This window comes from Giraffa tippelskirchi, chromosome 12 (genome assembly GCF_054371585.1).
Source record: "Giraffa tippelskirchi isolate mGirTip1 chromosome 12, T2T-mGirTip1v1.2.pri, whole genome shotgun sequence".
Lineage (NCBI taxonomy): Eukaryota > Metazoa > Chordata > Mammalia > Artiodactyla > Giraffidae > Giraffa > Giraffa tippelskirchi.
In genome coordinates this window covers 48,944,266-48,957,679 of record NC_137286.1, presented here as the reverse complement: position 1 = coordinate 48,957,679, position 13,414 = coordinate 48,944,266, and the positions used below count along the sequence as shown (strand labels likewise).

General features: G+C 42.3%; 1 non-coding gene across 1 annotated transcript; it reads right to left on the bottom strand.

Annotated features, from left to right (window-relative positions):
- Positions 1-8,412: 8,412 nt before the first annotated feature.
- Positions 8,413-8,485, bottom strand: TRNAA-UGC (transfer RNA alanine (anticodon UGC)). The gene has a single exon. It is a non-coding gene; the product is annotated as a tRNA-Ala (tRNA).
- Positions 8,486-13,414: the final 4,929 nt, after the last annotated feature.

Here is a 13,414-nt window from a genome sequence, read left to right as displayed (position 1 = left end):
GATCTTAATTCCCTCATGTACACACACACACACACAATATATATATATATATATATAGGTTCAACATTTTTGGAAAGAAAACAAAATAAGTGAGGAAAGGTTTATCATCATGTTCCTGTTTCTAAAGGCAGGGAGTAGCCAAATGATGATTTTACGCTGTTCTATCACACAGAACTGGGGGTAGGACATGAGGCTCTCTCATCAACATATGACATAGGCTGGTCTTCTCGCCTGTGTGTATTTTGAGCCTGTTCAGGTCATGAAGAAAAAGATCCAGTTCTCTTTGGAAGAGAATGCATGGTTGTGAGAAAATTGCCAATTTAATCACATTGCCTCTTAGGACAAGTAGGCAAACAGAGCGGAGCAATGAACTAAAATGCATGGAGCGAAACTGGTTGTTCTGATGAGGAGTTTTTATTCATCTTTTATAATCTTTTGTAGGGCCTTACAGGGTTAAAACGATTTCTTAAGAGCAAGCATGTATCATGAGCATCCCTCTGACAAAATAATCAGCATTAAGCACCATTCTTTGGAGCAGTTCAGTTGAGGTGTCTGAATGTGGACTTGACTTTGGAGGTCAGGGCCAGAGGGACCCTGAGGTCCATTCTGGACTGGCCGTGGGGCAGAGTGAGGAAGCAGAGAGGCCGGGACTGTGACCTTGAGGGTGTGGGGGTTCAATGGATAATGTTGGATAGAATAATATCAACCAGCCCCCCCCAAACACACACACATTTCATTCTGAAGAGGAAGTTATTTTAGTAGGTATCAGGGGAGGGAAAGCCTTCCTGTGTACCTACTCTGCTCATCATCACTCGTTTAAATTCTCATGACCACTCTTCGTGATAAGGGGGCATTACTCATGCCATTATCAAAAAGAGGTTTAGCCCTATACAGAAAGAAAGTAGAAAATGAAGTTGCTCAGTCGTGTCTGACTCTTTGTGATCCCATGGACTGTAGCCTACCAGGCTTCTCCATCCATGGGATTTTCCAGGCAAGGGTACTGAAGTGGGTTGCTATTTCCTTCTCCAGGGGATCCCGACCCAGGAATCAAACCCAGGTTTCCCACATTGCAGGCAGACGCTTTACCCTCTGAGCCACCAGGGAAGCTCTATACAGAAGGACACTTTTACTGATGGAACTGGGATCAACTCCCAGAGAAGTCTGACTTTCCAACCCACGATCCTTTTTACTTTCTTGGAGGGTTGGGCAGTAAGAGTACATAACAACCAACAGCTGCTGCTAAAGTGGGATGGATGTGAATACTTGCCACATACAGTAGTCTGAGTCCATAGCATTTGTTATCATGTTTAAGCCACACAACCCAACCCTATAAGATAAACCCTCTTTCTATGCTCAATCCATACATGATGATGCTGGAGCAAAATGGTCAGGACTTGCAGAAGATTTGTTGTTGTTGTTCACTCAGCCGTGTCCGACTCTTTGTGACCCCATGGACTGAAGCACCCCAGGCTTCCCTGTCCTTCACCATTTCATGGAGTTTGTTGAAACTCATGTACATTGAGTTGGTGGTGCCATCCAACCATCTAGTCCTCTGTTGTCCCTTTCTCCTCCTGCCTTCAGTCTTTCCCAGAATCAGAGTCTTTTCCAATGAGTCAGCTCTTTACATCAGGTGGCCAAAGTATTGGAGCTTCAGCTTTGGCATTGGTCCTTCCAATGAATATTCAGGGTTGATTTCCTTTAGGATTGACTGGTTTGATCTCCTTGCTGTCCAAGATTGTGTGCCTAAGATTACTCAGCTATTAAGTAGCAGAATGATGATTTTAACCCAGAGCCTGCACTCTGAGGAAGAGTGTCTCTTGCAAGAACCCTAAAGGCCTCTCAGGGGCCATGGAGAGGGCCATCTTCCTCTGTCACTGGGAAGATGTATTAGTGTTGGTTACAATATTTGACTCAAATATAAGCAACTCATACCAGACATCACTAACTATGTGCATGCTCTGTTGCTAAGTCATGTCTGACTCTTTGTGATCCCATGGACTGTAGCTCACCAGACTCCTCTGTCCATGGGATTTCCCAGGCAAGAGTATTGGAGTGGGTTGCCATTTCCTCCTCCAGGACATCCCTGTATAATCTCTACTTTAACCTCAAATCGAACAAGTTCAATGTCATAGCTTCCTCCCAGCAAAGTCTCTACATCCTGGTTCCTGAACTTGACCATCTCATTGGGAATCTATGTGTGCGTGACGTATGGCCCAATGTCTGACCAAATCAGGCACTTATTGCTTCACTTAGTGGATGAATTCAGGCCTCCTTTTAGCTCTGCTTAGAATTTGCTCCTCCTTCTCCTTGGTCCATTCCTCACCTGGATTTCAGCAATGGTTTCCTCACTACTGTCCTCATCTCTGACTTTGCCTCCTCTCCAGCCCTTTATTCCCATATAGACAGGAGATTTGGAAGGAAAATATGTTTCTATTTCTGCCGTTTACAATCTTTCAGTCTCCCATTGTCCTAAGGTTAACATGCTAATGTGACTTGGCATTTCAGCCTGTCTCTTTTTTAAAAGATTTTTTTGATGTGGACCATTTGTAAAGCCTTTGTTGAATTTGTTACAATACTGCTTCTGTTTCATGTCTTGGGTTTTGGGCCACAAGGCATGTGTGAACTTAGCTCCCTGACCAGGGTTCAAACCTGCGTCCCCTGCATTGGAAGGTGAAGTCTTAACCACTGGACCACCAGGGAAGTCCCTTGAGTCCTTCTTGATCCAGCCACTGGCTAACTGCCTGGTCTCCTCTCTTAACACAAACCCATACGGAGATCCTAAAGGTCATTTTCGGTTTCCAGAACTCACTCTACCCTTTTATTCTCTCTGCTTCCTCTTGTGTGCCAAATTTCATTTACTGTGTGCTTCAATTCTATTCTCGTCCAGGTAGTCTCCCATGATCTGATTCTGAGTTCTCATAGCACCTTGTAGGAACCCTACCGTAGCTTTTGTTGCAAGATTTTGCCCGGGAACTTTTCTGGTCCCCCACCAGACTTACCTTTTTGGAGGACAGAAATGATTTTGTTCACTGCAGTATCCTGAGGGCCTAGCATCATGCTCAATAATAAATACATACACATTGAATGATCAAGATCTCCATCTCCAGCCTGCATGTCTCGCGAGAATGACCCCCTACCCGTTGCCTCAGTAACCGATTAGACATGGATAGCAGAGCTTGCAGGAAAGTAGGGCACACATGTGTCCAGCACACTCAGAGCAGCATCAGTGAAGCATCCAGGAAAAATCTCCCTCAGATCCTGGTCTGTGGGGCCTCTTGCTCTGTAATTTTCCAGATGCAGCTTCCTTTTTTTCCTCCAAATGGCCTGTAGAGGTCAGAAAAGGGCCTTGGTTTCCAATCCAGGACTGTCCTCTGCGTCCATTAGCATTCACCCCGGGTATCTATAATTAAGCAAACCTAGGCGCTGCACATAGGAACGGAAATGCATTGAGTTTAATAAAACAGGGTGTAAGACAACTTTAGATTGACTCCAGCCTTGTTTATTCTTGCACACTTGTAATTCTGCTTTGGTATATTCCCAGTCAAAGAGACCATTGTCCTGGGAACTGAAGCGTGTCCCTTCTTCATTGCTAACGCAGGCAGTCGGAGGAGGCAAGCCATACCAGCTTACTGCTCCTGGCTCGCAGCAAGAAGAAAAAAATGTTTTTGTATTTCTTAAAGCAAAACAATAATAAATAAAAGAGCATGTGGATACCATTAGAGGAACCCCTACTGATGTTTTCTAGCTTTTTGTTTTTCATAATGTATGTGCATTCAGAGTCCAGAAAAAATACATACTTCCATATATTATTCCTATATATATACATATATGTATATGTATATGTATAATAAAAATGGAGAAGGCATGCTGGTTGCTCCTGTCATTTAGGAACCACTGATTTGGTTCCGTAAATTGTTGCCTAGTGTATGGGACAGAGCATGAAACTGGAAAGAGCCCACGGTTTGGGGTCTAACTCTATCACTCCCATGGATAACCTTGGGGCTCATGGTTCGGTTCTCTGGGTCTCCGTTTCTCCATTGGAGAGTAAGGTGAAATCTAAGGTCATGTCTCTTTCTCATATTCGTTGCTGTGCCGGCCAGCCTGTGGGGAACGCCAGCACCCCTGGACCGGCCAGGAGGATGAAGAGGCGGCATGAGGTGGCCCACACTAGCGCTCTGTCCCTGGAGGGCCTGAGGCCAGGCTTGTACAATGATCTTTTCAGAGCCCAGAATGATGCTGTTGATACCCTGCCAAAGCCCAGCAGAATAAAAGCTTCCGAAATCAGGGCTAAAAATAAATAATGAAACCAAGTGACAACATAAACAGGAAGACCTAAAAGTGGTGGGGGATGAATTGAGTCAGCAAACTGGGGGGCGGTGTGGGGCAGAGTCTCGTGCATTCTCTGCTGCGAGGAGGGGGCTGCGGGAGGCTCTGGAGGTGCCCGTGCGCTTGCGAATGGGGGTGTGATGCCACCTGGGAGAGGGGGCAGGCCATGGAGCAGAGGTGTGACCCCCTTCTCAGGCTCATTTCCTCCCTGCCACACACTCGATCCGCCCACTCATCCCTGATTCTTTGTTGGCTGTTCAGAGAGAGAGCTTTTTAACAGTGCCCTTGCTGTCCCTGAACCTCTGCATGGGCCGGGGCCAGCTGCCCTCATTGACCTTGTCTCTCAGCTTTGGGACTCTGCTTCCTCTTTGCACACACTCTGGATTTCAAATGAAATGGCTTTCCGATCTGGTGATTCAGGGCAAGATGTGTGCAAGAGGGCTAGGGAGGGAAAGGATGCTACTAGTTATTAAGTACATCTCACTTTCCAGCCTCTGGGATAGGCGCATTCATACCACATACAAGGAGACAGGCGTCTCTGGATAACAACAGCACAAGTCAGCACATGAAAACTACCTCTGCTCACTTTATCTGGCTGCTTCTAGTTCTCACAGATGCTAAGGGTAGAGATCCAGAGCAGAGAGAATTTTTATCAAGAGCAGTGGCTTCATATTACTCGGCCATAAAAAGCAATGAAATTGGGTCATTTATAGTGATGCGGATGGACCTAGAGTCCATCCATCATAGAAGGTGAGGTAAGTTAGAAAGAGGAAAACAAATATCGTATATTAATGCATATGTATGGAATCTAGAAAGACGGTACAGATGAACCTATTTGCAGGGCAGAAATAGAGATGCAAGTGTAGAGAATGGATAGTGGGACACAGTGGGGGAAGGGGAGAGTGGGACAAATTGGGAGAGTGGCGCTGACATATATACAGAACCACGTGTAAAATAGAGAGCGAGTGGGGAGATGCTGTGGGGCATAGACTGATCGGCTCAGTGCCCTGTAATGACCTGGAGGGTGGGGTGGGGTGGGGGAGGTCCAAGAGAGAGGGGATATGTGTATACATACAGCAGAAACTAACAACACTGTAAAGTAGCTATGCTCCTTTTTTTTTTTTAAAGGAGGTGGCTCAATGAATAGGGGATATATGCAAATGTGAACATCGTGAGGGTAAAGGACTAAGAGCCTGTTTCTCTGTGCATATATTGAAACAGAGATTTGAGGCTCTAGCAGGAAAGAAGAGGGAGGGAGAGGACTTCCCAACATGGGCAGAGGCTCAACTCCATGGAGAAAAGGGAGGTTGTGAGAAATCCTGATTTATTTTTTAAAAAATGACATGGAATGTTTGATTTTAACTCATTTCTTGTTCTATGTGGTCTCATCTGACCCCATACCTGTGCCCTCAAATCTTTAGTAAAAGAAGACCATCTCAAATAGCAATATTTTGAGTAAATGGAAGATGAGGTTTGCTCGTGTTGGATAAAAAGACTGTGGGTAGAGGTTGTCAAGGAGAATTCAGTGGAAGCAGGAAATCTGCAAGAATTTGTTTCTAGGGCATAACAGTTCCAACACTCCAGCTTGGAAGTTTCAGGCATTTTATCTATCAGTGAAAATTATGATGATAATAATGATCATTAAAACAACAACAACAACAAAAAAACCCAACAAGTGACCATGGTCCCTTTCCATGAACCATTTCTTAGCTTGAGTGTTTACTATTCATGAGATCCTTGCTAGGAAAGTAACTATCATGACTTCTATTTTGTGAATAAGGACACCAAGTCTGAGGAGTGTGTGCAAAGTAAGTACCTACAACAGAGGCCAAGTTTGGATGTGAACCGTGGGTTTTCTTCCCTCCCATGGTCTTTGTGGTAGAAAACCTCCATAAAGTAAGTGATCCTCCTCACCAATGAGGCTCCTTTCTTTTTTCATCTTGAGACAAACTTGTCTTCATGCTTTCTTCCTCAAATTCATTTTCATCATCTGATTTTCAAACTTCTTCAACACTTATCCTCTCTCAGTACACCCATTAACCTTACTGTTGCTCTGTCTTCCTTCCATCTTTCTAGGTTAAAATGCCGTGTGATCATCTGAAGGAATCTCTCAGTGGGTTGATGGTGGTGGGGGTGGGTGGTGATGTGCATGTGGAATACATGAAGCACACTGTAATCTTGAGAGAAATGTTTTTAAAGGTAAATGACATATTCATGGATGGATACGGTCCCATCCAAACAAAATTAAGTTGGAGTGCCAATCAGCAGGATTTTCCTAAAAGTGTCTGCTGTGAGTCAGGAAATGGTTACTCAGGTTCCTACCATGTCCATGAATATTCTGAACAATGTAAGGGATTCACAGTGACTATATCTTTTTTTTGTTAGAGTTTATTTTGCAGCCACCCTGGAATACAGGGTTTGGGGTTCATTGTTAGCTTTTATTCAGAGATCTATGGTGCTCACTTGCTCAATTGTGTCCTTCTCTTTGCAACACTATGGACCATAGTCCACCAGGCTCCTCTGTCCATGGGATTTTCCAGGCAAAAACACTGTAGAGGGTTGCCATTTCCTCCTCCAGGAGATCTTCCCAATGCAGAGATCAAACCTTTGTCTCCTGTGTCTCCTGCACTGGCAGGTGGATTCTTTACCATTTAGCCACCTGGGAAGCCCCCAGAGACCTATGAGCACCATATAACCATGGTCTCATTTGAAGAGACACTTGATTTACTTTATTAGGTCAGGCTCTCTGATTTCCAAATCTTAAACTGTCACTGTTTCTCAACTTCACTTAACTTCTATTTTCTAGGGCTTTCAGGAAGCCAATCACCTCAACAAGGTGACTCAGCAAACAGCAACAGGAGAAACACTTTTTGCCGTCTTATCCTCTCTTCCCTCTGTTGGGAATGGACTTCCATGTCATTTGGTATAAGTCAAAGTTTCTTCCACGAAGAAACTTGAGCAGAGTCTTCCTGATCTTCTTTTGAATGCTTTTTGGTTTTGTTGGTCAGTTGGTTGATATTTTCCTCATCTGCAGTGACTATAGGGTGACAGAATCAGAGACACTTAGCAAGGAAAATCAAGATCCTAAAAGTTAAAGTCCACACTCAAACCCTAAGATGGTTAGTGATTAGCTGCCCACCACATCTTCACACACACACACACACACACACAGACACACACACAAGTGCACATTAGTTCCTAAGCAAAAACTCTTATATGGATCAAGGGAGGCTCAAGAAAAAGGGAATATATACATTCATATGACTGATTCACTTTGTTGTACATCAGAAACTAACACAACATTATGAAGCAATTAAACTCCAATAATAAAATTTTTGTTATGGAGACTTCAAGGACACTGATTTGGTAACCACTGCAGAGAACAGAGTTTTCATTGTAAGAGGAAGAAGTTTATAAATAGAAGTAAATGGAGCTACTTCTCTCCCAGTGCTTTGTAATCGATGTCATGGCACCTTATTCCATATAATAGGGCAAAGATGGTGCAACAGGATTACCTCTAGCTTAGGAAGTAGCCTCACTGTCAGAGGTACCAGTGGGCTCAGAGTGGGACAAAGGAGAAGCATATAGGGGCTGCCTCCCCCACTCTCAGAGTGTTCCCTCCCCGTGTATCCATCAAGAGCAGTGGATCTAGCAGTGTCTGCTGATGGATTTGGGACACAATGAAATTTTCATGAAATAGACTTCCACTCCCATGTCCCTGGGTCTCCTTTTCCCACCTGAATTGAAGGATGTGCTGTGCGAGTGCTCAGGTCTATGTGGAAAACTAACTTAAGAAACCGATGCTTACTCCATATAGGCTTATTTGGGGGGGTTTTGGCCCCACCATGTGGCATGTGGGATCGTAGTTCCCTGAATGTGAAAGTGAAATTGCTCAGTTATGTCCAACTCTTTGCGACTCCTTGGACTGTAGCCTTGCCAGCCTCCTCCATGCATGAGATTTTCCAGGCAAGAATACTGGAGTGGGTTGCTGTTTCCTTCTCCAGGGGATCTTCCTGACCCAGGGATTGAACCTGGGTCTCCTGCACTGTAGGCAGACTATTTATCATTTGAGCTCCAAATCCTTAGTTCCCTGACCAGGGATCAAACCTGTGCCCTCTGCATTGCAAGTGCAGAGTCTTAACCACTGGACCACCAATGAAGTCACAGTTCAATTCAGTCACTCAGTCATGTCTGACTCCTTGTGACCGCATCGACTGCAGCATACCAGGCTTTCCTGTCCCTCACCAACTCCTAGAGCTTACTCAAATTCATGTCCATCAAGCCGGTGATGCCATCCAACCATCTCATCCTCTGTCATCCCCTTCTCCTCCTGCCCTCAGTCTTTCCCATCATCAGGGTCTTTTCCAATGAGTCAGTTCTTTGCATCAGGTGGCCAAAGTATTAGAATTTTAGCTTCAGCATCAGTCCTTCCCATGAATATTCAGGACTGATTTCCTTTAGGATTGACTGGTTGGATCTCCTTGCAGTCCAAGGGACTCTCAAGAGTCTTCTCCAACACCACAGTTTAAAAGCATCAATTCTTCGGTGCTCAGCTTTCTTTATGGTCCAACTCTCACATCTATACATGACTACTGGAAAACTATAACTGACTAGACGGAACTTTGTCGGCAAAGTAATGTCTCTGCTTTTTAATATGCTGTCTAGGTTCGTCATAGCTTTTCTTCCAGGGAGCAAGCGTCTTTTAATTTCATGGCAGCAATCACCATCTGCAGTGATTTTGGAGCCCAAAACAATAGTCTCTCACTGTTTCCATTGTTTCCCCATCTATTTGCCATGAAGTGATGGGACCGGATGCCATGATCTTAGTTTTCTGAATTTTGAGTTTTAAGCCAACTTTTTCATTCTCCTCTTTCACTTTCATCAAGAGGCCCTTCAGTGAAGTCTCTGTATAGGCTTATTTGAAAGCACCTGTACTCAGTCACAAGGAGAGATTGAGCTAATTTTATAGTTTTAAACCTTCTACTGATTGGATTACATATTTTGGTTAGTTAGGAAATGAGATAAATCCTTAAAGACAGAATTAGTTTATAATCAAAAATTTAGTAAGGACAAAGTTTAATAAATATAAAATAATGCTAATTTTAATAATAGTATTTTATTTTGGAGTGCCTTAATATCATAAGTAATAGTATTAACATTGGGAATCCACCAATAAAACTACAGTTAAAGTGTTCAGTTCATATAACAAAAGGCAGGACAAGAAAACAAAACTGAGAAATTAAACAACAGTAAAGAAATTAAACAGAAACAAGACTGACAATATTTAATAATTGTAGTTGTAAATGCTATAAATTATGCCACTAAGTGACACAGAATATCTACTAGAATCTAAAAGGGAATCTAGCTATTTTTATTTATTATATAAAACTAAATAAAAGTATTCATAATGAAACAATCTAACATGGAAAAGAGGTAATGAGTAAAAACTTCTAGGGAGTCATTACCAATGAGAAGAATTATAAATGCAAAAGCTGAAGTTTGGGATAAAGAGTTGAGATATAGCACTGATTTAGGAATGGTAAGAAGACCGTAGCCTGCCAGGCTCCTCTGTCCATGGAATTCTCTAGGCAAGAATACTGGAGTGGGCTGCCACTGCCCCCAGGGATTGAACCTGGGTCTCCTGTGTTACAGGCAGATTCTTTACCATCTGAGCCACCAGGGAAGCCCAAGAAATGTGAACGAGTTTATTATTAGAGCTGTGATAAAAGGTCTGGGTGAAAGGAGACTTTCTGATCTCACTGGGGAAATGTGACCAAAGCATATGAAAAGTAAAAACACGAAAAATGCAAAAGGATTCCTCCCCAGAACATTGCATCAGAAAGGAGCCACAGGCGTCAGGCCTGAGGGGTGAGGAACAAAGTCGTATGATCATCAGAGCTCAACATCAGTCATAAGGTGATGTGCCCATATCTTATCTCCTGCCCCTTGTTTCCCTCTTAGACAAGGTAACTTTGAAAACATGATAAATAGGGAGAAGGGATAACTAGATCTATTGAATTATGTGGGTTTAGGACAGATTAAAATGAATCGAAACGACAGTCTCCTTCAGTTGTCCATATGATGCATTAGCTTGACATTCAGAGGTTCCTTAGTCCACTTCAGCCTGCCTTTCTAGGCTTATCTTCAAATACAGATGGCCCCAGAGCCAGCTTTTCAGCCAAAGTGGGCTATTCACCATCTCCTAAGTTTCTCCTGCGTGTTATCACCTTGTCTTGCTCTTCCTCCCTCCCTTCAAGGGCCAGTTTAAATTGCCCCTCATCTGAATATCTTCTCCTATAACTCCTGTTCGCTCTGTTCCTCCATCTATGACCCCTTAAACCATTTATTATGCAATTATCCATATCATTTCATGCTCCACTGATTGGCCATTTATCTCTTTTATGGAGATTTGATGCTTCACATGTGTCTGTCATTTCTCTACAAGTACACTATTTGATTCTTGAGAGCCAGGACATGTCTTTTTATCATAGCATTCATCATTTACCACTCTCTAATTTCAACTTTTTATCAATATTATCTCACAAAAATGCTCACTATAAAACTTAAGGTTAACTATTACTTTCTTCTTTGTATAGACTAGGTCATGGAAACTTTGGAGAAGTTCAAAAACCTGCCCTACATCATGTAACTAATAAGTGACAGAATCAAAATTTGAATCCATATAAATTGAACAAAGACCTTCTACTTTCCCCAACAAGGCCATGATGTCATTATGCCTTCCTGGAGTTATCAGCCCAGATGATACTTCACACTAAAGTACTTATAACATTTACATATACAAAAGAGAATTTTCAGTTACTGTAGGTGATTTGCATGCAGTTTATTTGTTTGTAACAGGGACATAGGATTTCTAGATTAGATCTAGAAAATCATTAAATCTAGAAAATTAAATCATTCTGTCTGCCTAGACAGAATGCCTATTCATATGTAAAATGTACACACAAACATGTGCATACACATACACAGACATTTGCACCATGATAAATCAGCTGATCAATGCTGCACACAGATTTCCCTGAAAGGACATTGCTTTCTCAATGGCGAAATGAATGATCTTCATTGGCAAGGACATGGAAAACTTTTAATCCCATTTAAGGTAGAAGAGGGTAAAATCTTAGCAGAATGCTTCTTCAATCCTCAATTTTACTGCAAGAGTGCCCAGAGCTTATTGATTAGGTTTGTGGCTAGCATATTACTTTGCAGTAGAGACCTGTTCCTTGTGATATTACCTTTGAAGAGCTCCTCTATTGGAAAGCTCTGTGTCCATTCATTGTTCATCATAATCCCAGAAAATCTAATGAGTGGAAAGGGAGCTTAGCAGGCTGGTTGTATTTTCAGGTTCCTGGTTTGTTCTCTATTTAGAAGAGAGAGGCATAATATCTCTAGAACTTACTAGGATTCAGAAGTGGGAAGAAGCCTGATGAATAGAGGAGAACTGTGGGAGGGAAGAAACCAGAGTCCAGTTGTTCATAGGTTCCCTGGATACCTGACTTCACTCCTCAGCATTGGACATTCACCAAGTGCATAATGAAAACGGTCATAACATTTCCTTCTTGTGTGTCTTGCGTACTTTAGCCACTTAAAAGTCACCTCAATGACTTGTTGAAACAGTGCTGAGCTCAAATTCTGGAGATTCTGATTCAGTTGGTATATGATGAGGTCCAATGGTTTGTATTTCTAACAAGTTCCCAGGTGATAATGCTACTGCTAGTCCATGGAACGCATTTTGAGAACCACTGTCCTAATAGACATGACATGTGATCATAAGACATACCAGGTGATCATGGGAACATCTCGTCCCTTTAAGAAAATGTATTATAATGCTAATAGTTAGAAACTTTTCCTAACACCAAACCTAAATATTTTCTCTACACCATCACCAGTCTTCTTTCTTTTATCTCAGAGCATGTTTGCTGCATTATACTTACGTTCATGCTATCTCATGCCTTGTTCTTAGCAAAGCTAAGTTGCTCTCCACCAAACCGGTGCTGACAGGCTTGTTGTCACTGATGTGAGATTTCCTTCTTTTCTTGAGAAAAGAGTTTGTTTTCATGGGACCAAGAAGAACAGAAAGACTCTAATCTCTAAGGGAAGGAAACACTAATATCTGCTTCTTCTCCCCCCTTTTCCTTCTATTTTTCTTTTCTTCTGTTTCCTCTGCCCTCACTTTCTTTTCATGCTTCTCTTCTGTTAATCTATCCCCTTTCATTTTCTCTAGGTTTGTAAGTCTTTCTCTATCCCCTTTCTCCTACAGAAGTTAGTTGAATGAGTACATTATGATCTGCCCTGCCAACTTCCATCTCCATGACTTTATTTCTTCTTACTTTATCCTCAATATATAAATCTTTTTCTGAGCAAAATGAATGCAACTATTTCTGAAACTTGAAACATGTCCAGTCTTTGAAACTTCCAGGCCAAACAAGATGTTTGATGGTTATAATGACCTCTTCTGAATATCTTAGTACACCTGCCATGTACACAACCTCTTTTCAAGAGTCTCAATAATGTGTAGATTGCTGTATTTTTGCACAGTAACATCACGGTCATGAATGCAATGGATTTAACTCCTGACCCTCAAACAGTTTGTTTATAGGCAGTCCTTAGGCTCATGAAGGACCTGGTGTACAAGCTCTAACCAATACCAACAAGAGTGCCCTTGCCTGATGGTGAATTTCCAAGCTAACCAGATTTTTCTTTGCTGAAGAGTTTGCCTTTGAGACACATACAAAAACAGTGCTAACAATAGGAGTTGAAGTAAAGAATTGCCAAGGCACCAAAGCAATAGTCTGAAGGATAGTAAGCCATGGGGCAGCCACTAAAATGTCTCTGCATCATCATTCTTTGAACTATTGTCAAGACCTGAACAAAGTTTCCATCTCTAGGAAGCCTGGCTGCATATCATTTTAACAAACTGTTTGAGATAAGCTAAGAATCTCTATTCCTTATCCCTTACAGAAGCTGAATTTACAAACAACAGAGAAAGTTATTTTAAGACTAAGATCTAGACAGAAGGCATCAATGAGAGATGCATAGTACATAGATTAGAGGTCAATAGTAGCATCCAGGA